Source organism: Thalassophryne amazonica, chromosome 15 (assembly GCF_902500255.1).
Source record: "Thalassophryne amazonica chromosome 15, fThaAma1.1, whole genome shotgun sequence".
Classification (NCBI taxonomy): domain Eukaryota; kingdom Metazoa; phylum Chordata; class Actinopteri; order Batrachoidiformes; family Batrachoididae; genus Thalassophryne; species Thalassophryne amazonica.
The window spans coordinates 42,566,578-42,593,352 of record NC_047117.1 but is presented as its reverse complement, the minus strand read 5'-3'; the positions used below and the strand labels follow the sequence as shown (position 1 = coordinate 42,593,352).

General features: G+C 43.1%; 1 long non-coding RNA gene and 1 pseudogene across 1 annotated transcript; one reads left to right on the top strand and one right to left on the bottom strand.

The window, feature by feature from the left end:
- Nucleotides 1–26,775, bottom strand: part of LOC117526246 — a 207,199-nt pseudogene that overhangs the window by 114,325 nt on the left and 66,099 nt on the right.
- On the top strand, nt 187–25,933 carry LOC117526248. Its single transcript, XR_004565240.1, has 3 exons — nt 187–267; nt 25,833–25,839; nt 25,921–25,933. It is a non-coding gene; the product is annotated as an uncharacterized LOC117526248 (long non-coding RNA).

The following is a 26,775-nucleotide window of genomic DNA, read 5'->3' as shown; positions in this document are numbered from 1 at the left end:
GCTCAGCGTTTAACACCATCATCCTCGACTTTCTCCACCAAAACCTCTCCAACCTCTCTGCACCAGCTCCCACCTGCCATTGGATCTCCAGCTTCCTGACTGACAGGGCACAGCAGGTGAGGCTGGTGAGTATCACATCCAACACACAGGCAATCAGCACTGACGCTCTTCAGGGGTGTGTGCTCTTCTCTCTTTACACCAATGACTGCACCTCAGGGGACCCCTCTGTTAAACTCCTGAAGTTTGCTGATGACACCACCACCACCGGTCTCATTAAGTGTGATGATGAGGCCACATACAGACAGGAGGTGGAACAGCTGGTCCTCTGGTGTGGTCAGTACAACCTGGAGCTGAACCCACTCAAGACTGTGGAGATGATAGTGGACTTCAGGAGAAACCCCCCACCACTCCTATGCCTCTTCATCCTCAATAACACTGTGTCTACCATGGACACTTTCTGGTTCCTGGGATCCACCATCTCCCAGGATCTGAAGTGGACCTCCCATATAAACTCTTTCTTTCTTTTTTCTTCTTTAACCTTCATTTAACCAGATAATAAAAACCCATTGAGATCAAGATCTCTTTCACAAGGGTGACCTGGCCAAGACAGGCAGCAGCACAGGACATACAAAACAAAGCAAATAACAAAACAAAACCAACACAACAACCATAAAACACAAATACAAGTAGCTGACCCACAAACACAAGAGTTATTTTTTGCAGTAACAATGTAAGCTCTCGTACAGTAACAACTCAAGGTTTAAGACATACACAGTGTTCAAACAGTTTTCGTTGTCGGTTTTCCAGTATCGAATGAAAAGCTGTCAGCAGAACTAGCCCAGAGAGTTTCAGTTCCATTTGAAGGGCATTCCAGGAAGGGGAGAAGCAAAACTAAAAATGTCCTTTCCTATTTCTGTTCGGACACAGGGAACAGAGAAACACAAAATGTCATTCGAACATAAGGCATAATAGCTTACAGTTTGCCGCAGAAAAACAAAGTACATAGGAACCAGCTCAATAAGAGCCTTATACACCAAAGTCATCCAGTGTGTGTGTCACCTTACTTCCAAAGAAGACATGCCAACTTTGGCTTAAAATTCGCAGTGGTGGGTTTGGCAGCTACTACCAGTAATAAATCTGACAGTACATGGGACAATGGGAACAAGGACTTCAGTGTTTGAAGCACACAAATACACAACATCACCATAGTCAGGTACAGGCATGAACATAACATTTATCAGATGCTTCCGAGCTCTGAGGGAGAAACATGACTTCTTTCTATAGAAGAACCCAAGCTTCACCCTCAATTTAGAGATCAGGTGTTTAAGTGTTGAAGGAAAGCTCTGCATCAACAATAAAAACCCAAGTATTTGTATGTAGTGACTAACTCGAGAGTTTGACCTTGGACAGTTTTAATAACTGGTATGCTATCCGAAGAAACTGATGAATTTGAAAAGAGCATTATTTACATTTTTCAACATTTTAGACTGTAGCGAGAATCCTTTGATCAACTTTAAACTTTCTTGAGTTCACATGATGCCAAAGACCATAAAGCCTTTTTCAAAGGAGATTCACCTCTACTCTCAAGGCCTGATGAATGTCAACATGCCAACCAAGATGTTTTTCTGAGCCCTACGCAGGATGGAGTTGTCAATAAAACCTACACCCTAATCAAACTACACCCTAATCTAATCAAATGACCTCCTAAAAGGATTCTTTGTGGGGGGTTTGGTTTTCCTTATCGCCCTTATCGGCCATCTGCTGCAAAGACACCTCCCCATATGGCTGTCAAACACCTCACTGACTAAAGCCTGCATGCCATGAACAAACATTTCCTTAAGTCCTTAAACTTTTAGTTTAAGTGACAGAATTCTACAACTTTCTTCACAAAATAAACTGCTCAATAACGTGGAGACTACAATACAGTTTCTTTGGCCAAAATTTACCCCAGAATGACCAAACTCATGTCTTGTGCTCTCATAACATTACCAGGTTAATCAGAGAGATGGAACAAGAGCGACCCCAGATGGACAAAGCTGGGAATTGACACAAATTCCTTAATACATTTTTATCAACAACAAAGAAGAATCCAATGTATTTTGTCTGTTTTGCTTGTTGGTTTGTTGTTGTGGGGAAATAATAATAATAATAAAAAACCTTTCCTTTTGATTGTGTCATCCCAAGCATAGAATTTTAATCTACATTATCTTTGGGTTTATACTGAATGTAGAAGTTTGAAAGTTGTATCAAATATTTCTCTTGTTTTCATATTATGGTTATAGTGTGTTGTTTCATAGGTACTTATTTAACAAAGACTCAGTTAGTACAGAACATGGTTGTGTTGAATTTAAGATTGGTACAAATGATTTATTGTCACTTAGAGAAAGAAACACATTCAAAGACTGTGCTACCCAAAATTCTTGGGTCCAGCAAGTGAGCTATTAAGATGGATGGATCATCAACTTTGGAAGCAGGCAGGTGCCAGGACCTGACCTCAGAGACACCCTGCACTTCGGCAAAGTAAGTTGTCAGTTCTGTCAGAATTTGTCTGGACTGACTTTATTTAATTCTATTCACTCTCATGAGCAAAATCTCACACTAACACATGCCAAAATAAATCCCCTGCAGACTTGGAAGCAATCCATTCTTAAATTCCTGAAGCTAGTTCAAAATTATTATATGATGATTGCATAAAATCATCATATAATAATTGTCCGTTGAAATTAATGATCATGAAATTACATTATTGTGATGTGTCCTGTTCTGTTTAACCCCTGAATGACTTAAATAAATATTTTAAACATATGTGGTTGTCTGTGGTTTTGTGTTTGAATAGAGGTATCAGTTTTTGATCTGTAGAGCTTCCGACTGGAAGATAAGAGACTGATTTAATATTTCCTGTTGGCTGATCCTAAAAATATTGATTATGAAACTATTATAAAATCATTCAGTCAAAGGTGGTGCCCCAAACTTTATTCAGGGTAAAATGAATTACTAGTGTTAATCAATCAATCAACTTGTTTCTTATATAGCGCCAAATCACTACATATTTTTGGTGCCCATGTGAAGCACACTTATCAGACCTGAACCTCTGTTTAATCATATAAAAATATAGCTATAGTTAAATTGGAAGAGTTATAAAGCTTTTCCCTTTTTCCCTCCTTCTGAACTCCGTGTGTGTAAAATTTAAGAACAAGTGCTGTGTTATTGAGACATGTGAAATTTATGTTTAATTTGAGGCCTCTGTGACAGTTGAATTCTGTGAGTTTCCAGATTGAAACTGTTCACCAGCATACATATTGCATAATTTGCAAAATTCCAAGTGGTGTGATCACGGTGTTCATGACCTCAAGGGATTTGGTTCAAATTAGCAACTTGACATCCACAAAATCTTGGGAGTCAGTCAGCATATTGTGCTCCTTGATTTTTCAGCCACTATTTGTGTGAGCTGAACAGTGATGGGCACAGATAACCAAAAAATTAACTTCAATCACAAATAATCAGATAACTGAAAAGTTATCTTTGATAAAGATAAAACAATAAACCACCCAAAAATGTATCAGAAGTTACAGATAACCAATAACTTCCAGTATTGTCTCTGGTACATTTACAACTACTAATAAACTGAATTTGAGTTTTAACACCACGATTGCCTCTGGCAACAGCAAAAGCGACAACAATCAGTCCACACTTCCGGCTTTGAACACCTTGCCCCCTGCTGGAAGCTCTTGTTTACCACATGGCTTCTAGCACAGAACCAAGCGACGAGCAGCCACAAAGCCTAACTCTCTACCCGATCACAACACTCTGGTCAGGCGGAGGTCTTGGAAAATAAAGCCATGCTGACTTATGGTTTTGATTTATAAATAACATTTATATCGATAGAAAAACTCCATTAATGTTAATTCTGTCATTTGTACAAAGTTAAAATATAACATATATCTTTTAATGTTGAATAATGCACTAATTCTGAGGTTTTGTAACAAACAGACAGATCACAAAGGATTCTGGGTAAAATGTGCCTCTGCTAAACACTGATTGGTTCAGTCATTCATTACATAAACCAACATGTTAATGTGACGTGTGTCGTGTGTTGGTGTTTACAGATAAATGTGCTTTTGTAAAATATTCCATTTTTTTATTTCTAAAAACGGGCATTTTTATGGAGCCCTGGAAGTGTCATCGCAAAATGTTTTGCATGTGGAGAGAATGTGCGCACATTTTATGATATTGTAAAAGGTGCACTTAATATTGTTTTGACACATAAATGTTGGCTACTCGCCCTATTGACGTTTCAAATCCCACAAAACCTTGGAGAGTTCGCCATGCTGTGACATCTCAGTAACATTGAGAACTGCACTGAGACACTCTGATCGGGCTGCACTTTAACCGCTGCACACAGACAACACCATTAACATCGCAACATAAAACTATTTTGTGCCTAAAACTCTCGTGAATATATTCTCTGGGTTTATAGACATTGTTATTGTGTTTATTTTATGTAAACATGCGAGAATCACAGGCTGTCTCTCCGTTATTTTCAGTGGGAGCTGCTGTGAGCTACACTCGCTTCCTGATCATGTCGTTCTGGAGCAAAGTGAAGTTTGCTCTTTAACGTCTTGATTATTGTTCTTTACAACACTGTTTGTCCTTTTTGTTCAAGACTAATACAGTATATATAGTATGCCTGAAATTCGGTTTGCGTTTATTAAATTCCATGCAGATTAAACGTAACAGACACGGATTATTTGTTATAATTGTTTTAGCAAGTTTTCAGGGTATCATGCAGCAGTCTCTTATTAACGAGACGAAAAGCATAAAAAATACATTTTTGTAGTATAATATTAATTTACAACTATCACCGTGTTGATTCTCTATATGTTGTTGTCGACTGCAGCGACTCTCTGGCACGCAAGGGATTATGGGATACGTCAATAGGGGGAATGAACACTACTGGCCAGTAGATGGGAGTAGAGACCTTGAAACCTTGCCAAAACAAAATTCAAGATAATCTGTGTCTGCTACATGTAAGATGCGTCGAATTTAATAAACGCAGACACAATAACAACATTTATAAACCCAGAGAATATATTCACGAGAGTTTTAGGCACTAGAGTTTAATGTTGTTGTCCGTAGAGCCTGATGAGAGTGTCTGAAATGCATTTCTCATGTCGTGAACGTACTGAGATTACCCTATCCCACCCGTAATGCACTGCTGGGCACAGCATATATCCATACTAAAACCTCTACTAAAAGGCACACCTGTGCACTAATCATGGTGTCTAATCAGCATCTTTGTATGGCACACCTGTGAGGTGGGATGGATTATCTCAGCAAAGGAGAAGTGCTCACTATCACAGATTTAAACTGGTTTGTGAACAATATTTGAGGGAAATGGTGATATTGTGTATGTGGAAAAAGTTTTACATCTTTGAGTTCATCTCATACAAAATGGGAGCAAAACCAAAAGTGTTGCGTTTATATTTTTGTTGAGTGTATATATATATATACATATACGAGGTCTCTTAGATAATAAACCGACCCTTTTATTTTTTTTTTTAACTATATGGATTTGAATGACATGCGATTACACCAATCATGCTTGAACCCTCGTGCGCATGCGTGAGTTTTTTCACGTGTGTCGGTGACGTCATTTCCCTGTGGGCAGGCCTTGAGTGAGATGTGGTCCCGCCCTCTTGGCTGAATTCCTTTGTTTCACACGCTGCTCGAGACGGCGCGCGTTGCTTTATCAAAATTTTTTCTGGACCTGTGAGGAATATCCGAGTGGACACTATTCGAGAAATTAAGCTGGTTTTCTGTGAAAAGTTTAACGGCTGATGAGAGATTATGGGGTGTTTCTGTCGGTGTAAGGACTTCCCACGGAGCGGGACGTCCTGCAGCGCTTCCAGGCGCTGTCGTTGGCCTGTTTCGAGCTGAAAACATCCTAATTTAAGGCTTAATTCACCCAGGACATCGTGAGAGAACAGAGAAGATTCAGAAGAGGCCGGCATGAGGAATTTATGCGGACATTACACTGTTTAAGGACATTTTTTTAATGAAAGACGTACGCGCAAATTCGCCGAGTCGTTTCCGTGACGACTCGGCAAATCTGTGTGCGCCACGACAGGAAAAACACCTCCGTGTTGAAAACCATTTGTAGAATTCAGGCGGCTTTTAATGGCTTTCAACAAGTGAGTAACTGAGAAATTGTTTAACAGCTTGGGCATGTTCCAACTTGCCCGTTAAGATTTCCAACGGTGTTTTTCCTGCCGCGACCCCCCGCGGTCGGGTCCAGCCCGACATGCGACTCTGCCCGCACGTTCTTTCATTACAAAATGACCGTTAACAATGGAATGTCCGAATAAACTCCTCATGCCGACTTCTTCTGAAAGTTCTCTGTTCTCTGACGACTTACTGCGTCAACAGAGCCTGAAATGTGGAAGTTTTCAACTTGAAACGGCGAGACGCTGCCGCCTCGAAGCGCAGATCGCCGTCAGGCGCCGTGGACCGTCCTTAAAGCGACACTACCAGACCAAAATCTCTCATCAGCCATTAAAATTTTACCGAAAACCAGCTGAATTTATTGAATGGTGTCCACTCAGTTGTGCCTTACAGTTTTGAAAAAATTTTTATCAAACAAAGCAACAGTCTCTGAGCCATTCCTAAACAATGAAAAAAATCGACGAGCGGGTGGACGACTCCTCACTCAAAGACTGCCCACAGGCGAATGACGTAACCGACAGGCGTGAAAAAACTCTCGCATGCCCACGAGGGTTCAAGCATGTCTGATGTAATCACACGTGATTCAAATCCATATGGTTTTTGAAAAAAATAATAAGGTCGGATACTTTTCTAATAGACCTCGTATATGTATGTATGTATGTGCCGACGTGCGAATCCGTCCGCACGTCTTTCATTACAAAATCTCCTTTAACAGTGGAATGTCCGGATAAACTGCTGATCCCGACCTCTTCTGAGACTTCTCTATTGTCTCACGACGTCCTGGGTCAACAGAGGCTTAAATTTGGAAGTTTTCAGCTCGAAACAGGCAGACGACATTGGCTCGGGGCGCGCGGCTCCGTTGGGCGTCCTTAAAGAGAAAGTAACAGTCAGTAATCTCTCATCAGCCGTTAAAATTTTCACCGAAAACCAGCTGAATTTCTCGAATGGTGTCCACTCGGATGTGCCTCACAGTTTTTGAAAAAATTTTGATCAAGCAAAGCAGCAGTCTCTGTGCCATTCCTGAACAATGAAAAAAAAGACGAGAGGGGTGGACCAGTGCTCACTCAAAGCCTGCCCACAGGTGAATGACGCAACCGACAGGTGTGGAAAAACTCACGCATGCACACGAGGGTTCAAGGTTGGCTGATGTAATCGCACGTGATTCAAATCCATATAGTTTTTGAAAAAAATTAAAAGGACCGTTACTTTATTGACAGACCTCGTACACACACACACGCACACACACATATATATATATATATATATATATATATATATATATATATATATATATATATATATATATATATTAGGGGTGGGAAAACATAAAAAATCTTAATCGCATTAACTCAATGACTTTCTGTGATTAATCATGATTAATCGGATGGTATATGTGAAACCCAAAAATGAATTCAAAAGCCGCTTAAAAGCACAGTTTTATTTGAAAATGTAAATGAACATTGCATAAATTTGAAAATGTAAATTTCAACTGAAACACACTAATGAAATCAAATATAAAACCACTGGCAGGTCATTTGTTATCTTGTTTCATATCAAAATAACAATATTCATGTCCATGACTAAATGTACTAAAACAAATATGTCACAATTGTACACATACCACAATTTGATATGTGTACAATTCTGATGTATTTGTTTTAGTATATTTAGATTTTGTTGTGATTTGTCACTTTATAAGCCGATTAAATTGAATTGAAATTGAACATTTTATTGAGTCTTAAAGTAAATAAATATGAATTTGGTCACTTTATACATAATGAACTCTACATGGTGAATCCTTGATCTCTGGACATAAATAGGAATAAACAAAATCTGTAGTTTTGTCAAAAGCATTTCCTTTCAGACATTATTGGCATGAATGTGTTTCCATATATCTGAGCTGAGCTTAGAGCTGCTGTGCTTCACTTCAGGATGTAATTTGAAAAGAAAATACAGCACGTTTCATTTTGGGAGGAAAAAAAACATTTTAGTCGATTGTAGTTTCTTGTCTGTATTACATTTGGAAAGAGGTGTCATTTAAAGCTGCGATTCATTTTGAAGTTATTAATTCCGACCGGACTCTGTCTCAGCCGCGCAGCGTTTCGAGCTGTGTGGACGGAACGGAGGACAACTCTCGTTTCTTGACAGCAACAAGACAAGAGTCCCAGTTAGTGACTTTAATCCACACAAAAGTGACTGACGATATTTTAATGGCTTTGCGAGGGGTTAAGAAGCAGCTTGCCGTTTCTGAAGAGCAGTGAATAAAAGAACCAACGAGCTACTGGATCGAAGCATTGCTTCAATGGTTCATGGTTTCAAAGTGGAGCCGCGCTGCAGAAATGGTTTATTACAGACCAAACCCTGAATATCTGACTTTATTTGTACGTCTGTATGACTCTGAAACTCGGAAAAATCTGTATAATTTACCGACTATAGGTTGACATGAAAACCACCGAAAAGCTGTGTTCACCGCGGGGACACGTTCGGCTATTCTGTGTAGTAGGTGTAGGTGTGTAGGTGTGTAGTCTTACACACCTCTCTGCAGCTTCTCTCCCCCTGCCATCCCCTCATTACCCCATCCCCGTAGAGACGGTGCCTGATCCCAGACCAATCTATTTAAGCATAAAAATTCAAAAAGAAAAAATAATATAGCACCTTCAACTGCACCACAGACTAAAACAGTTAAATGTGGTCTATTAAACATTAGGTCTCTCTCTTCTAAGTCCCTGTTAGTAAATGATATAATAATTGATCAACATATTGATTTATTCTGCCTAACATAAACCTAGTTACAGCAGGATGAATATGTTAGTTTAAAAGAGTCAACACCCCCGAGTCACACTAACTGCCAGAATGCTCGTAGCACGGGCCGAGGGGGAGGATTACCAGCCATCTTCCACTCCAGCTTATTAATTAATCAAAAACCCAGACAGAGCTTTAATTCATTTGAAAGCTTAACTCTTAGTCTTGTCCATCCAAATTGGAAGTCCCAAAAACCAGTTTTATTTGTTATTATCTATCGTCCACCTGGTCGTTACTGTGAGTTTCTCTGTGAATTTTCAGACCTTTTGTCTGACTTAGTGCTTAGCTCAGATAAGTTAATTATAGTGGGCGATTTTAACATCCACACAGATGCTGAGAATGACAGCCTCAACACTGCATTTAATCTATTATTAGACTCAACTGGCTTTGCTCAAAATGTAAATGAGTCCACCCACCACTTTAATCATATCTTAGATCTTGTTCTGACTTATGGTATGGAAATTGAAGACTTAACAGTATTCCCTGAAAACTCCCTTCTGTCTGATCATTTCTTAATAACATTTACATTTACTCTGATGGACTACCCAGCAGTGGGGAATAAGTTTCATTACACTAGAAGTCTTTCAGAAACCGCTGTAACTAGGTTTAACGATATGATTCCTTCTTTATGTTCTCTAATGCCATATACCAACACAGTGCGGAGTAGCTAGCTAAACTCTGTAAGTGAGATAGAGTATCTCGTCAATAGTTTTACATCCTCATTGAAGACAACTTTGGATGCTGTAGCTCCTCTGAAAAAGAGAGCTTTAAATCAGAAGTGCCTGACTCCGTGGTATAACTCACAAACTCGCAGCTTAAAGCAGATAACCCGTAAGTTGGAGAGGAAATGGCATCTCACTAATTTAGAAGATCTTCACTTAGCCTGGAAAAAGAGTCTGTTGCTCTATAAAAAAGCCCTCCGTAAAGCTAGGACATCTTACTACTCATCACTAATTGAAGAAAATAAGAACAACCCCAGGTTTCTTTTCAGCACTGTAGCCAGGCTGACAAAGAGTCAGAGCTCTATTGAGCCGAGTATTCCTTTAACTTTAACTAGTAATGACTTCATGACTTTCTTTGCTAATAAAATTTTAACTATTAGAGAAAAAATTACTCATAACCATCCCAAAGACGTATCGTTATCTTTGGCTGCTTTCAGTGATGCCGGTATTTGGTTAGACTCTTTCTCTCCGATTGTTCTGTCTGAGTTATTTTCATTAGTTACTTCCTCCAAACCATCAACATGTCTATTAGACCCCATTCCTACCAGGCTGCTCAAGGAAGCCCTACCATTATTTAATGCTTCGATCTGAAATATGATCAATCTATCTTTATTAGTTGGCTATGTACCACAGGCTTTTAAGGTGGCAGTAATTAAACCATTACTTAAAAAGCCATCACTTTACCCAGCTATCTTAGCTAATTATAGGCCAATCTCCAACCTTCCTTTTCTCTCAAAAATTCTTGAAAGGGTAGTTGTAAAACAGCTAACTGATCATCTGCAGAGGAATGGTCTATTTGAAGAGTTTCAGTCAGGTTTTAGAATTCATCATAGTACAGAAACAGCATTAGTGAAGGTTACAAATGATCTTCTTATGGCCTCAGACAGTGGACTCATCTCTGTGCTTGTTCTGTTAGACCTCAGTGCTGCTTTTGATACTGTTGACCATAAAATTTTATTACAGAGATTAGAGCATGCCATAGGTATTAAAGGCACTGCGCTGCGGTGGTTTGAATCATATTTATCTAATAGATTACAATTTGTTCATGTAAATGGGGAATCTTCTTCACAGACTAAGGTTAATTATGGAGTTCCACAACGTTCTGTGCTAGGACCAATTTTATTCACTTTATACATGCTTCCCTTAGGCAGTATTATTAGACGGCATTGCTTAAATTTTCATTGTTACGCAGATGATACCCAGCTTTAATTATCCATGAAGCCAGAGGACACACACCAATTAGCTAAACTGCAGGATTGTCTTACAGACATAAAGATATGGATGACCTCTAATTTCCTGCTTTTAAACTCAGATAAAACTGAAGTTATTGTACTTGGCCCCACAAATCTTAGAAACATGGTGTCTAACCAGATCCTTACTCTGGATGGCATTACCCTGACCTCTAGTAATACTGTGAGAAATCTTGGAGTCATTTTTGATCAGGATATGTCATTCAATGCGCATATTAAACAAATATGTAGGACTGCTTTTTTGCATTTATGCAATATCTCTAAAATTAGAAAGGTCTTGTCTCAGAGTGATGCTGAAAAACTAATTCATGCATTTATTTCCTCTTCCTGTTAAAAGGGAGTTTTTCCTTCCCACTGTCGCCAAGTGCTTGCTCACAGGGGGTCGTTTTGACCGTTGGGGTTTCTACGTAATTATTGTATGGCCTTGCCATACAATATAAAGCGCCTTGGGGCAACTGTTTGTTGTGATTTGCCGCTATATAAATAAAATTGATTGATTGAATTGATTGATATTCGAGATTATTCAAGATTTTTTTTTTACCGATGACGAACGATGCGTAAAAAAAATTGCATCGGTCCAAACCGGTCTGGATCCGGGCCTGATCCTGTAGAACTTTGTACCGAAAATGTCCATTCAAAAGTTCGGCTTCTTTCTGCATTTTGTTTTGTTGTGCATTGCATAGCCTGTACTTTTCTCGATCCTCATGTCGTTTTCTGTGTGAACTCAGCTATCAGCAGGAAGCAGCAGCATAAGCTCTCCCCTGACTGACGCTTTCAAAATAAAAGGCAACGAGCAACAGTCATAAAAGGCTAAAAAAAAAAAAAAAAAAAACGCACCGTTAAGGGGAGGAACAAAATTGTCGGCGATAATGACCTCAATAATTAACGCATATATATATATATATATATGCAGTGTGAGAGCGAAGAGCTCTATTGGGGTGATATGGTACTATGAGGTCCCTAAGATAAGATGGGACCTGATTATTCAACACCTTATAAGTAAGAAGAAGAATTTTAAATTCTATTCTAGAATTAACAGGAAGCCAATGAAGAGAGGCCAATATGGGTGACATATGCTCTCTCCTTCTAGTCTCCGTTGACTCATTTAAACTAACATATTCATCCTGCTGTAACCAGGTTTCTGTAAGGCAGAATAAATCAATATGTTGATCAATTATTATATCATTTACTAACAGGGACTTAGAAGAGAGAGATCTAATGTTTAATAGACCACATTTAACTGTTTTAGTCTGTGGTGCAGTTGAAGGTGCTATATTATTTCTTTTTGAATTTTTATACTTAAATAGATTTTTGCTGGTTATTGGTGGTCTGGGAGCAGGCACCGTCTCTACGGGGACGGGGTATTGGGGGGATGGCAGGGGGAGAGAAGCTGCAGAGAGGTGTGTAAGACTACAACTCTGCTTCCTGGTCCCAACCCTGGATAGTCACAGTTTGGAGGATTTAAGAAAATTGGCCAGATTTCTAGAAATGAGAGCTGCTCCATCCAAAGTGGGATGGATGCCGTCTCTCCTAACAAGACCAGGTTTTCCCCAGAAGCTTTGCTAATTATCTATGAAGCCCACCTCATTTTTTGGACACCACTCAGACAGCCAGCAATTCAAGGAGAACATGCGGCTAAACATGTCACTCCCGGTCCGATTGGGGAGGGGCCCAGAGAAAACTACAGAGTCCGACATTGTTTTTGCAAAGTTACACACCGATTCAATATTTTAGTGACCTCTGATTGGCGTAACTGGGTGTCATTACTGCCAACAGTGAATTACAATCTTACCAAATTTAAGCTTAGCCTTAGCCAGCAGTTTCAAATTTCCTTCAGTGTCGCCTGCTCTGGCCCCCGGAAGACAATTGACTATGGTTGCTGGTGTCGCTAACTTCACATTTCTCAAAACAGAGTCGCCAATAACCAGAGTTTGTTCCTCGGCGGGTGTGTTTCCGAGTGGGGAAAAACGGTTAGAGATGTGAACGGGTTGGCGGTGTACACGGGGCTTCTGTTTAGGACTACGCTTCCTCCTCACAGTCACCCAGCCGGCCTGTTTCCCGGCTGCTCGGGATCTGCTGGAGGTGAACTAACGGCGGCTAAGCTACCTTGGTCTGCACCGACTACAAGGGCCTGGCTAGCTGTAGGATTTTCCAAGGTGCGGAGCCGAGTCTCCAATTCGCCCAGCATGGCCTCCAAAGCTACGAATAAGCTACACTTATTACAAGTACCATTACTGCTAAAGGAGGCCGAGGAATAACTAAACATTTCACACCCAGACCAGAAAAGTGCAGGAGAGACAGGGTGCAGGGAGGCGCCATAGACAGTGCACGGGCTGGGTTACATCTTTGGTGCCGTGACCAGGCATGGCACTTTGTGACCGAGGAGGTAGTGGAGCTGTCGGGACTCTGCAGCAACCCCCACTACGCCGCCATATTGAACTGAGTTATTGGTGTGAAGATACATTGCCAGGATACTCATCCTCCCCAACATATCCTTTGAAAGTTGCAAAGTATTGTGCTGTGTTGTTCATTTGTGGGCTGTTGATGATGATCAAAAACAAAACAAAACAAAAAAAATTTAAACTACGTGTATGGTAAATGAGTGTAGTGTAAAACATTTCCATTGGGATAAGAGCGAGTGTTGCTGGTTTATTTCATTTGTACTCTCTGTGTCTAACACAGAGTTTTGTAAGGACATTCTAGTTAACTTTAAGTTTAATGCATGTTTTTTTTGAGGGGGGGTATTAAGTTATAATTGTGCCACAGGTTTTATTTTGGTGACTACATCCAAACATAGCCCTACCCACGCACGACAAAGTACATAACAAGCAATTTACACACTTACATTTTATTCTGCTGATAAATCTGTGCTAAAGAACACTAAAGATGATGAGTGACTACCCAGACTCTTCATTGAAGCAGGATCCTCTGGCAGCAACCGCAGACCCCCCACCTACCCCCGTGCCTGTAACAAGTCACAGCTATGACTCTCCAAGCATGACTCATACTCACCTCTCCAGTGAGGGAGCTGGCACCAGCAACTACCAGCCATCTGTTAGGTCAAAGCTAACCACTCAGCTCTTCAGCTAACCACTCAGCTCATTGCCACTGGCTATGCTGATCCCTTATCTGCGCCCCAAACCCACAGGTCAAGTGTTGTGACACCACACACAATGAACATTACGAGGAATTCCTCTACAGCTGAGCAGACCCCCCAAGGTACAGAGCATGGACAAATCCCCCAGGTACACATTTCACAAGCTGCTGCCCACTATTCTCAGGTCCCCCTGCACTCATCTCCCATTAGTGCATGGAGCTGCACCCACCTCTCTGAATGCTACCCATGCAACATTTGAGTATGAATCTTCTTCCCACACTCAAGTCCCAGTGCATCTACAGCCCCATATTTCACTCCCTCCAGTCAGCATGTATCCTGATACGGTCACCCAAGCCACTCTCTTGCCTCCATCTTCCAACCAACACATGTATGCACCACTAAATACCCCTGTCAGAGCCACAGCTACCCCAAGCTTCCCACCAACAGCTTATGGCAGTTTCCTGCAGACTCACCAGATGAAGAATGTCCAAGACTTCTCTGGTAATGCTGATAGTAAGATATTTATAAAGGACTGGATCCGTGACATGCAATACCTCCTGGAGGCAATCGAGCTCCCCGTTCATCTCCGCTTTTCCACAGTGGTGCGTCACCTGAGCAGTGAGGCCAGAAAGCTGATCCTGAACCTACCCCCCCATGACCAAACTCCTGAGAAGGCATTCCAGGAACTGAAGGCGGAGTACGGTGACACACAGGGCTCCTTAGACCCACTCGCTGACTTCTATGAGCGTGGCCAGAGGGCAGGAGAGTCCGCCTGCTCTTATGCCATAGCCCTGGAAGCAACATTGCGAGATGTAGAGGGAACCCAAAGAGGTGGCAAACCTTTCCCTGATCATGATAGTAAACTCACCCGACAGTTCTTGAGAGGATTAAATGATGAGGAAGTCTACATGAGGATTGCTCCAATGAAACCCCAGCTTTTGAGCTTCAGGGAGCTGCAAGATGAGCTCAGAAATCTGGCGAAAGAAACAAAAAAATTCCAGCCATTTAATAAATCCAAGAAGACCTATGCTCAGGTCCAAGTTGCATCAGACTGTAATTTAAATGTGACATCAGAGAAAGCTAAACATACATCAGAGTGGTCAGAGCTAACGGAGCTGGTCAAGAAATTAGCCCTGTGCCAAGAGGAGCAGATGGCTAAACTGACTCACCTTGAAACAAGAATTGCTGCACCCTTCTTTGCCCCTGTCCCCCCACCAAAGGTCCGGCCACTCTCCACACCCACAACCCACACTTTAGCTGTCACATGCTGTGTGGGAAGCAAGGACATATAGCCCGTGTCTGCAGAGCAGCTTTCCCAGATCCCAGTCAGACATGGGCTCAATAACATCTGCCTACGACACCTGCAGAAGGGACCACAGCCAACCCAGCTCGACCTTTAAACGGCCAGAGCCCATGGGCACCAGGGCAACTATGGGCAAGCTACACGACCCCCCACTGCAGGTGAATGAGACTGGTGATGGAGGAGAGGGTACCCCCTTAGTGGGCCTCAGGAATGAGGGCGAGGTGGAAGTGAACGGAGTGAAGTGCAGGGCGCTCATTGATTCTGGCTCACAGATAACCAGTATTACACACAAATACTGGACCAGCCACCCCATCCTCCAGAACCAAAAGCTCCAGCCCTCTAAAATTCCCATTGAAGGTGCAGCTGGTCAGAGTGTAACCTACCATGGTGTCCTGCGCATTAGCTTGAATGTGCTGGGGAGAGAGTTCAAGAATGTGCCGGCTTTTGTTGTAACTGACTCAGAGTATCACCCCTCTGTTCCTCTCCTTGTGGGAACCAATGTCCTCCGTGCCTCCAGAAACCATCTCCAAGCAACTTATGGCCAACAGTTTCTCCACCGGGTCAAGGAGAGCCATCTAGAGTGGTACACTTCCCTACTGGAGATTGGGGGCCCCGAACAATGTGATGAGGACAACATAGTGGGCCCTGCTGTGTACACTGACCATAAAGTAATCATTCCTGGAGGAAAGGAGATGGATTTAATGTGCAAGATAAAAGCTGGCCCATAAAGAAAGACTTACACTGCAATGACTGAAGGCCACTCCTCCATGCAGCTCCCTGAAGGCCTCTTAGTTGCCAAAGTCCTTGCTGATGTAAAGAGAGGATGTGCCCCTGTTAGAGTGATGAACCTGTCCCAGCAAGCTATTACCATCAAGCCTCACACACATCTGGCTTCCCTGGTTTCCCTGGTAGACAGTGTTGTGGACTTTTCAGACAAAAAGCAGGCCAAAGGTCACAAGAGTGACGGCAGAGAGGTGTGCATGAGCCTGGACCAGGTTGTGGCAAGTTGTGGAGTGGATCTGAGTGAAGCAGCAGTCGAGAATGAGCACCAGCGCTCCCTCCTTACAGAACTCGTGGAGAGGAATGTCGGTCTGTTCTCCCAGCATCCCATGGATTATGGCCACAAAAAGACAGTGCAGCACGAAATCCCTTTGGTTGATCCTAAGCCCTTTAGGCTCCCTTATCGTAAAATCCCCCCATCGCAGTGGCAAGATGTGAGAAAGTTGTTGATCGAGATGGAGGCTGCAGGAGTCATCAGGCCGAGTAAGAGTCCATATGCATCACCTGTAGTAGTCGTGACAAAGAAGGATGGCTCACTAAGATTATGTATTGACTACCGAAAGCTAAACTCCTGCAGTACGAGAGACGCTTTCCCCCTGCCCAGAATAGAGGAGGCCCTGGAGGCTCTGGGGCAGGCAAGGTTCTTCTCTATACTTGACCTCACATCAGGTTATTGGCAGGTGGAAGTGACAGAGCATGACAAACACAAGACAGCATTCAACACCCCAATGGGGCTGTTTGAGGCCAACCGAATGCCCTTTGGACTGCAGAACGCCCCCTCCACTTTTCAAAGACTCATGACTTGCTGCTTTGGAGATCTAAACTTCACTCACCTCTTGATTTATCTTGATGACCTCATCATATTCTCTAAAACCTTTGATGAACATCTAGAGAGACTGCAGCTGGTATTCGATCGGCTTCAGGAACACAGCTTGAAGTTGAAACCCTCCAAATGCCAGCTGATGAGGCAGGAAGTGCAGTATCTGGGTCATTTGGTGTCTGCTGAGGGAGTCTGAACGGACCTGGAGAAGATCAGCAGGGTTAAGGACTGGGTGAGGCCCACAAATCGCAAAGAAGTGCTTCATTTTCTGGGGTTTGCTGGATATTACAGGCGGTACGTTAGTGGATACTCTGCCCTAGCTGCTCCCTTGTATCGCCTCACTGCCGGTGACCCCACAAAGAAAAAAAGGGGTGGGAGAAAAAACCTGGCATCGGACCCACCCTTTTTGTGGACTGATGATCGTGAGAAGGCTTTCCAGACCCTGAAAGAGTGGTTCACGACCGCTCCAGTGCTGGGCTATCCTGATTAGAGCCTGCCTTTCGTGCTCCAGACGGATGCTTCGGGGGAAGGGCTTGGTGCTGTCTTGGTTCAAGTCCAGGGTGGTACAGAGAGGGTCATAGCCTTTGCCAGCAGAGGTTTGAGTCCCGCTGAGATGAGGTATCCTGCATACAAACTGGAGTTCCTCGCTTTAAAATGGGCGGTGACAGACAAATTCTATGACCACCTATATGGGCGTAGATTCTCAGTCCTGACACACAATATGTATGCTCAAGTATGTCATGTCCTCAGCAAAGTTGGATGCTACAGGCCAGAGGTGGGTATCTCGGCTGGCAGCCTTTGATTTTGATGTCCAGTATAGGAGGGGCCAGAGCAATGCTAATGCTGATGCCCTCTCCTGTATGTCCAACCAAGAGGTCACCGAGGTCCTACAAACTTGCCCCCAGCAGGTAAGGCCCAGTGGACCTGGGCATGGCCGGGGACAGCACATCCAGGACCCAGTGGGCCCCACAAGCCAGAGCACATCTGCGCCAGACAGACCCCAGTCTGATTCTCTGACACCTGATGAGCCCTACAGAGATGTGGGGACGGAGTCCCTGCCTGCCTTAACAAAACAGGAGATCCGTGCTGGGCAGGATGATCCTGCTATCGGCCCTGTCCTACACTATAAGAGTCTGAACTAGAAACCAAGCCGCAGCAAGAGGGTCAGTGATGGTGGGCAGGTGTGCCTTCTCTTAAAGGAGTGGAGGAGGTTAGTAATTAGAGATGGTATCATGTACCGGCGCGTCCAAGACTGCCAAAGGGGAGTAGTATAGCAACTTGTACTGCCAGAGAAGCTGCATGAACGGGTCAAGACGGCTCTTCATGATGACTCGGGGCACTTAGGTTTTGAGAGGACTGTGCAGATGATAAGAGAGAGATTTCACTGGCCAAGGATGTCTCAGGAGATAAAGGCTTGGTGTGAGCAGTGTGAGAGGTGCTGCCTCAGAAAGACCCCCACTGCAGGTGTCAGGGCTCCTCTGGTCAGCATTCACAGCAGTGCTCCCATGGAGCTTGTATGTATGGACTTTCTGACTCTGGAGAAGTCCAAGGGTGGAATGGAAAATTTCCTCATTGTCACTGACCACTTCTTACGCTATGCGCAGGCATACCCCACTAAAGACCAAAAGGCCAGCACTGTGGCCAAAGTGCTGTGGAGAAACTTCTGTCGGTTTGGTTTCCCAGCAAAATTGCATGCAGACCAAGGGCGCAATTTTGAAAGTGCTGTTGTGAAGGAGCTGTGTAAGTGCACTGGCATCACCAAGACTCACACAACCCCCTATCATCCCCAGGGCAATGGAACCACTGAAAGGTTTAACCGCACCCTCATGAACATGCTGGGGACACTGGAGCCCCATCTAAAGCCCCGGTGGCATGAGTATGTGGATGCAATGACTCACACCTACAATTGCACACGCCACGACTCTACTGGATATACACCATACTACCTGATGTTTGGCAGGCATCCCAGACTCCCTGTCAACCTGATCTTTGGGCTCCAGACCACTAATGAGCTGTGTGAATATAGTGAGTATGTCCAGACTCTGTGTGACTGTCTGTCACAGGCCTATGCCCAGGCTAATCAGACCTCTCGCCAGGCCAAGGGGCAACAGACAAAATATTATGATCAGAGGGCTAAGAGCCATGTATTCAACACAGGTGACAGAGTTCTTGTGAAAGTGTGTCATGTGGAGGGACGGCAGAAACTGGGAGATAAGTGGGAGCCTTGGCCATACATTGTGGTGACGAAACAGCCTAGCATACCTGTTTATGTGGTGCGGGCAGAAAATGGTGACACAGAGAGGGTGGTGCACCACAATCTCCTTACACAGTGTATGTTCCTTCCAGTAGAGCAGGCCAGTGAAGTGACAACACAGGGAGATGAGTCACACCCAGGGGAGGACTTGAAGGTGGACAGCGTGGAAGAGAATGTGGAGGAGTGCTTACCTGAGACAACAGATGAACAGTTTGAACAAACAGAGATGGAGGAAGAGGATGTGGAAGCAGGACGGGTGAGTGAAGGAGGGGAGGAACAGGCACTAGCCGGGGGCACCAACCTGTCTCCCAAGCCCAGAGTTCCAAGGAGGAACCTGCCGAGAAATCGACGTCCCCCCAAGAAACTGTCCTGTGAGTCACGAGCAGTGGAATCAGAAGAGGACCGGCAGAAGATAGAAAGAGGACGGAAGTTGTGGCAGAGGGCCAAAGCAAGAAGAGCAGCAGGACACATATAGCTCAGCATAGCAAGTGCACCCACCTTAATAGGGGGGCACCCATACACATTTTCATCACACATCACTACTCACTACACTGTCATTAACTTTTCACATGTTTATTTGCAGTTCTCTTTGTTTATGTTTAATACGTGGTCCTTGTTCTATTTCATTTGTTTTGATGACGGGGACGACATCAATTAAAGAAGGGGTGGATGTAAGGCAGTTGCTTGTCTTGGTCAATAGATGGCACTGTTGTATTACTTCTGCCCGCAGGAGGATTGGCGATTGTGGCCATTTGTCCTTACAGGCCACCGTACTTGAAAGTAGTTGGCTCCGTGCGCGCCAGTTTCTTTTAATGTTTTTTGTTACTTGAAAGGTAAGCACACTGTGAATTGCTCCCTCTGGTACAGGGGCGGTCCTGGAGGCGGGCCGACCGGGCAGTCGCCCAGGGCGGCATCATGTGGGCACGACCGTGTGGAAAAAAAAAATGGTAAAAAAAAAAAACGGGGTGGGGGGGTTGTCCTGACAGTGGGGTTCATGGTTATGTTACGTTACGGCAGAGCGGCGCCCTCACCTTCCCGTCCCATGGCGGCTTTCCTCTCACTCATTCCCGCAGCTTCACAGTGCTATAAACAGTAGCGAAGCAAAGACTGCAGCGAAATGAGATGAGTCATTGGATAAATGCTGGGCTTTGTCCCGCCCATCGGACGCTCAGCGTGTCTGGGGGTCTATGGGGCAGTGGGCTGGCCTCGGCCGGCCCGGACGCTCACCTTCTGCATAATGATTGGATGATCTGTCTGAGGCTGAATCCCTTTTTGATTGACAGCGAAATGAGCGAATCAGCGATCTTTTGGTGTAAACATCCGTGGGAGCATTTTCATTCTTTTCTGAGTTGAACCGGAGACTTTCCTAATCCTCTTAGCGGCATTTTCTTTGTTAAAAACGACTAGCGACAAATTGAGCTTCTATTTCTGGTGTTTTTTTTTGGGGTTTTTTTTGTAACTGCTTGTGTTTGGAGACTGACTTCTATCACTCTTTCTGACTTCTATCGCAGTTTCTGTCCCTACCGAGCAGCGGGTGCTGCTGAGCTCCTCCACCATCACAAAGCACTCACAGGCGGACAAACTTCACACTAGCCTCGCGCCAGTCTCAACTAGTGAGCTAGCTAGGTAGCAAGCTGCACATAATGGCAGACAATTTGAATGCTGTGGACCGGATTTTGGCAAAGCCATTTGATAGTCTTCCTTACGAAGAAGCCATGGCTGCTGTCATGGCTTCAGCTCTCAATGGTTTGCAGGCCAAAGTTAAAGCAATAGCCCCTAGTGCAATGTTTGTGCATTGCTATGCACACAGACTGAATCTGGTTCTGTCTCAGGGGGCTAAATGCTTATCTGAGTGCAGAATATTTTTTGCATCACTCTCTGGGTTTGCCACATTTTTCTCAAAATCCACAAACAGGATGTCTTTTCTTGAGTCTGCAGGCTGCTCAAGGTTGCCCAGAAATGCTCCTACTCGATGGAATTTCACATCACGGATAGTGAGCACTGGGGCAAAAAATTATGATGCCCTCCTGCAAACTCAGATGATCATTGCAGATAAGTCCATGGATGATGACACATTAGACTGTGCCAATTTCTTTGTGTTTGCTATTGCAGTAGTCATTAAAACTGGAAATTTGTCTTTAAAATAGCTGTTGTGAGTTAATTTGTGGGATTGTAGGTGTTCTGGATGAAGTTAGTGTTTTCATGGGTGGTGGCCACGTTAGTGTGCGCGAGGGGGCGCATGCAGGGGGTTTTGCCCGGGGAGTAAATCACTCTCGGACCGCCACTGCTATGGTAAAGTTGAATATTTGGACTAAAAATAGTTGCAACATTATCCTATATGAAAGGTTTGTGTGTTGAAATGAAGATGAATGTTCGGAAGAAGTTTGGGGATGTATAACCGAAGTTGATATGTTTTTATGCTTATTTCGCCTGTGAGATGGCCAGTTTTAGCTGTATGCACGTTACCTTCCCGGTTTTGGTTAATGAGTCGGTGGGAAAGACAGCATTTGATTGTAAATGTAATAGAGTTGTTTTATACAACATATGTTGATTTTGTTTGTTTCTTTTAATGTTTTTTGTTACTTGAAAGGAGTGGAGTAATCAGTGACCTCATCAATTGTGCAATTAAACGGCGCAGTTAAAGCCACGATCAAGTGTCACCTTGTGTCTGGCTTGCCCCTCCGCATTGCACCCGCACAACAAAACAAAAACACAACGCAGAGTCTTCGGGTGCATGGAGGTGCCATAGACAGTGCACGGGCTGGGTTACATATACATATAAATATACACATATATACAGTGTTGCCACAGTTACTTTGAAAAAGTAATCCAATTACTGATTACTGATTACTCCTTGAAAAAGTAACTTAGTTACTTTACTGATTACTCAATTGTAAAAGTAACTAAGTTACCTCCTCAGCTTCTATCATCTGCCTGTATTGGTCGAACACCCTCAGTTATTGTGGTGGTATGTTTGGGTGGAGCCAGAAAAAGAGTGGAGCTTTCCATCAGGGAAGGTTCTCAGAGTGTTATGACGTCATGATAAATCTGAGCTTAAAAACGCAACATTCCATTCATTCATGAAAAACATTTGTACTGCTCCAGTCATTCGTTATGAAAAGAAAACACCAACTAAATATTTTTCAAGCTTTTAACAATAGAAAATGGTGCACTGTAAAAGCAGCAATGCTGACAGCAGTGAGGGATCATAGTGCAGCATTCTGACAATGACATCACCACGGACATCACTCACATTTGACCATGTTTCCTCTCTTTAAAAAATGTATTTTATCGGCGATGACTGGGGGGGGGGGATGGGAAAATAGATTAGAAATCAAACCACAGCTATTTGCATTGCCATCATCCAGACCATCATTTCACATCATCACGTGCAACAAAACACACCAACACCATTTTGTCCAACTTTGTCACACTGATATTTCTTTGTACTTAGCTATTTGATTTGTTACACTCTTCCAACTATGCTCGTTAACGAGCATAGTCAGCAAAATTTTTATGATGCAGAATTGTGACTATCATTTTGACATGAGCCTCAGACTGGGCCGCTGTCCAAGGTTCTGAAAGATTAGAGCAAAAACAGCCACTGTATGTATGTGCTGCATTACAGCAGTGCACTCCAGCACTCATCACTACACAGGTCACTCACATCTAATCACATCTCGTCTCTATAACAACAACAACAAAAAACCCCTGTGTGACAATTGTAATAGCAATTGATTGGTCGGATGTATTTTGTTTGCCGCTGCAGTCATTTATTTATGGTCTGTGCTTAATTGATTCCCTTTTCTCCAGACCCAAAGTCCTTTTTTGTATGTTTTGCAATTTGAAATTACTGCAATAAATTTTACTTGTTATTAAGTGGCACATAGGTTAACCTATAGCACAAAGACGTAACGTGTGCCCTGCTGTCTATGTGTGTTTGGTTGGGAGAGAAAGGACTGTAGGGACTGATGTCTACTATGAAATATAATCCCTTCTACAATGCTACACAATCTCCCTAATATATACAGTATACCCGGTCTTGCCACCTGTGTGGCATGCAGGACGAGCGCACTGCGTGCACGCCACACACAGGGGTGGAGAGTGAGATGTACTTCTGTCTGGCAGGCCACACAAAGAGCAACTGTCTCAACAACAGTCTCTCTTCTTCTGACACATGCCACCCGTGCAATGACTGTGTGCATTACTGTCTTCGCAAAGCCCCTACTAGCTGTGCTTCTGACTTGGTTCACGCATACGAGAGTATGGGCCCCTTACGTGCTATATGTATTCTTGATTTTTTGCTATGCAAATGACGATAATTGCCTCATAAACTGATTTTAATTACCAATGCCACAGAACTGTGGCTGGCCCAGAAGGCAATACAGTGAGGAGCCATGGGTCTTCTGTGCCTACACAAGTGCTGCCTACTCTGGGTGTCCTGGCATCAGGGGCATTCCAGCATGAGCTGACTGATCAGTCAGGCATACGCCAGTCAACCTTGTGCCGAGCCATGCCAGCTGTGTGGATTGCAATCATCCAAATGTCATCCAGGTACATTCCAACATTACAGCGCATTTTGCAGTAAGAGCCAGTTTCCCTAATGTAATCTGAGCAATTAACTGCACACATATTGCTATAAAGGCACCATCAAATGATGAATTTGTTTCTGTTAATAGGAAACATTTTTATTCCATCAATGTTCAAATCATACAACCCCAGTTCCAATGAAGATGGGTGTTAAAGATTTTGTATATATGTTAACACTGTTAAACATTTGTACATTCGTCTTCTTTCTCATGAGAACAGTGTTGTGCTGTTTTGCACTTCACCCTGAGAATGTACGTGTTATTCAACCTTGTTTTAGCTTTGTCTTCTTTCTCATGAGAACGGTGTTGTGCTGTTTTGCACCTGTCTTAACGCAATCCTGAGAATTCAATTTTGTTTTAGCACTCTGGGGTCAATCTGAGCTGGGAATGAAGGGCTGGATGTACTTATTATTATAATATAACTTTGTTTTCACAGCCTCTAACGACTGGGAGTAAGAGAACGTTTTGACTGTTGTGATGTGGTGCTTAGTGTGAAGGAGTGTGAAGGACAGGACACTTCAGGCAGATGCAACAGACGAACGAGATGTGCTGACCTGTGTAAAAGAAAGTGTTCTTCCTTACAGCTGCACTTATTGACGTATGCGTTTATGTTATGGGAAGAAACTTGTCTTGCGTCATCACCCCCACCCTTAGGACAAGTTTTTTGTTTATGTGATGAGGGCGTCTCTTAATAAAAAGAGCGGAAAAGCAGGCCAGACTTTAGTGTAGCCTTGGTGTACAGCCTGACTGCACTCCGCGCGTAAAATTTGACTTTCTGTCTCACTGGTGTTTCTTGACTCTGTTTGTCTTGTTAAAGGTTTTAAAAATGTTTGGAGGAGAAAATACCCAACAATGGGATGTTGTGTTAAATGTAAATAAAAACAGAATACAATGATTTGCAAATCCTCTTCAACCTATATTCAATTGAATACACTACAAAGACAAGATATTTAACCCTCTGGGGTCTGAGGGCATTTTTTGGACAGTTCACTCGCCTGGCATAAATGTTTTATTATTGCTGTTAAAAGCTCACTCTGCATCCCACAATCAAGTGGTATGCCTCTTTTTTCAGGACAACCTGTACTTTCAGAATATATATGCTATAGTGGTGTTTTAAAGGTGTGTAATAAAGGTTTACAATCAGAAATAAGAAAGGAAAAAATAAGGAGAAAATAATTATTATTACTACTTTGACTTTATAAAGGTAGTTTGGAAACTGGTACAAAAGAATGTACAAAATACAGGTTCTAACAATAAACACAAATGCACATTTTGAACAATATATACAAAATGGTCTGTGCGTTTTGTTTGTTTTCATGCCACATCTCAAAGCAATTTGTCTGCTATTACACAAAGGCTTACAGCACAAACCTTTTAATTCCATGGAGCTGACTCCCTCATGGAATGTTTCTGCACTGTAAACAACCTATCTTCACAGTTTGAGGCCCTGTTCACACCCCCCCCCCTTCATCCATATGCGTAAACGGCACTTTACGAGTGAGAGCGAGAGAGGCTTATTCAACAATATTCACTGGCCAAGTAGTGAATCATTCCTTACAGTGACACTCTTTGGTCCACCACATGAGGTTGTATGAGGCCCTCTTACCCTGATTACTCCCATTCATATGCGCAATGCTTTACACATGGAGCCAGCGGTCAGAGGGCTATTCAAACAGCATTCACATGCCAAAGAATAACACATCGTTGCTCCTAACAATCTTGGTAACATCTACCATGTGAGACTGCTCTGCCCTACAATTGGATATTGGAAAACCATGTGATGGTGAACCAATTTCGATTGGACACTCACATTGCGCACGTCATCACACAGCTTCTATTAGGACTACAAGCATGGAGGACAGCTGAACCGTAGTCCGAGGAGTTGTAGTTTTCAGCAAAAAAGTAAGTTTCTATATAATGTCATAAAAAATGGTGTATCATTTAATAAAACTTGCAAAACTTGCCGTCGTATAAAACGGCAGCGACCCCAGAGGGCTAATGTTCAAACTGATAATCTTTATTGATTTGTGCAAATATTTGCTCATTTTGAAATGGATGCCTGCAACATGTTTCAAAAAAAGCTGGGACAGTGACATGTTTGCCACTGTGTTCCTGAGATCCTGCTGGATCGTCCACCAGCTGCATGAAAAGCTGAGGAGACTTCAGTTGAGGAGCAAAGTTTTTGAACCTCTCCATAAGGCATTTTAGGTTGTCATGAAGGACTCCTGAGGTTCAGTACAGGCTGGACAACAGAAGACAGCATCTTAAGAGTCCTTAATAAATCTTAATTCGTTCAAGAGGGGATCCTCTGGGTGTCTTTTAGGCTATTAATCTATGCAGAAGTTAGACTGGATGGCTTGTTTTGTCAGTAGTGAGTTTCAGGAGAATCATACCTCCTAAATATTGGAATTTGCACCACAGATACATGTTAGGGCATGGAAGACTCCACTGAATTTTGGAGGTGATTCGAATCTGGATTGGCAGATGTCAGAAATCTGTAATTGCTCTTGTTTAGAATGCCCCAATTGTGAGAGAACTTGAGGAAATGAAGATAGAAATGAAGACGGAGCTGCAGCCAGCGGTCCATGAGGAGTTATAGTGGACATGTCCTCTCGTTGGCGATCCATTGGTGAGGAGTTGGATGTGGACATGTTCTTGCAATGTAGTGGACATGTCCTTTCGCTGGCGGTCCATCCGTGAGGAGTTACAGTGGACGCAGAAGCTTGGTCCGCCACTTCTTCCATGGTTTTGAAGCGTTATTGTCAGCAATGTTCAGTGGGATGAATAAACTCTAGCAATGCAGGTATGTACTGATAAAAAGCCTAAAAGGATTTTTCACCAGACTGGCGTTGAGTTGTGTACAATAGCTGAGGCCTGGTGTACAGTAGCGCAGTGTTGCATAGACTTACATACAGTAGCTGAGTGTAGACTTACGT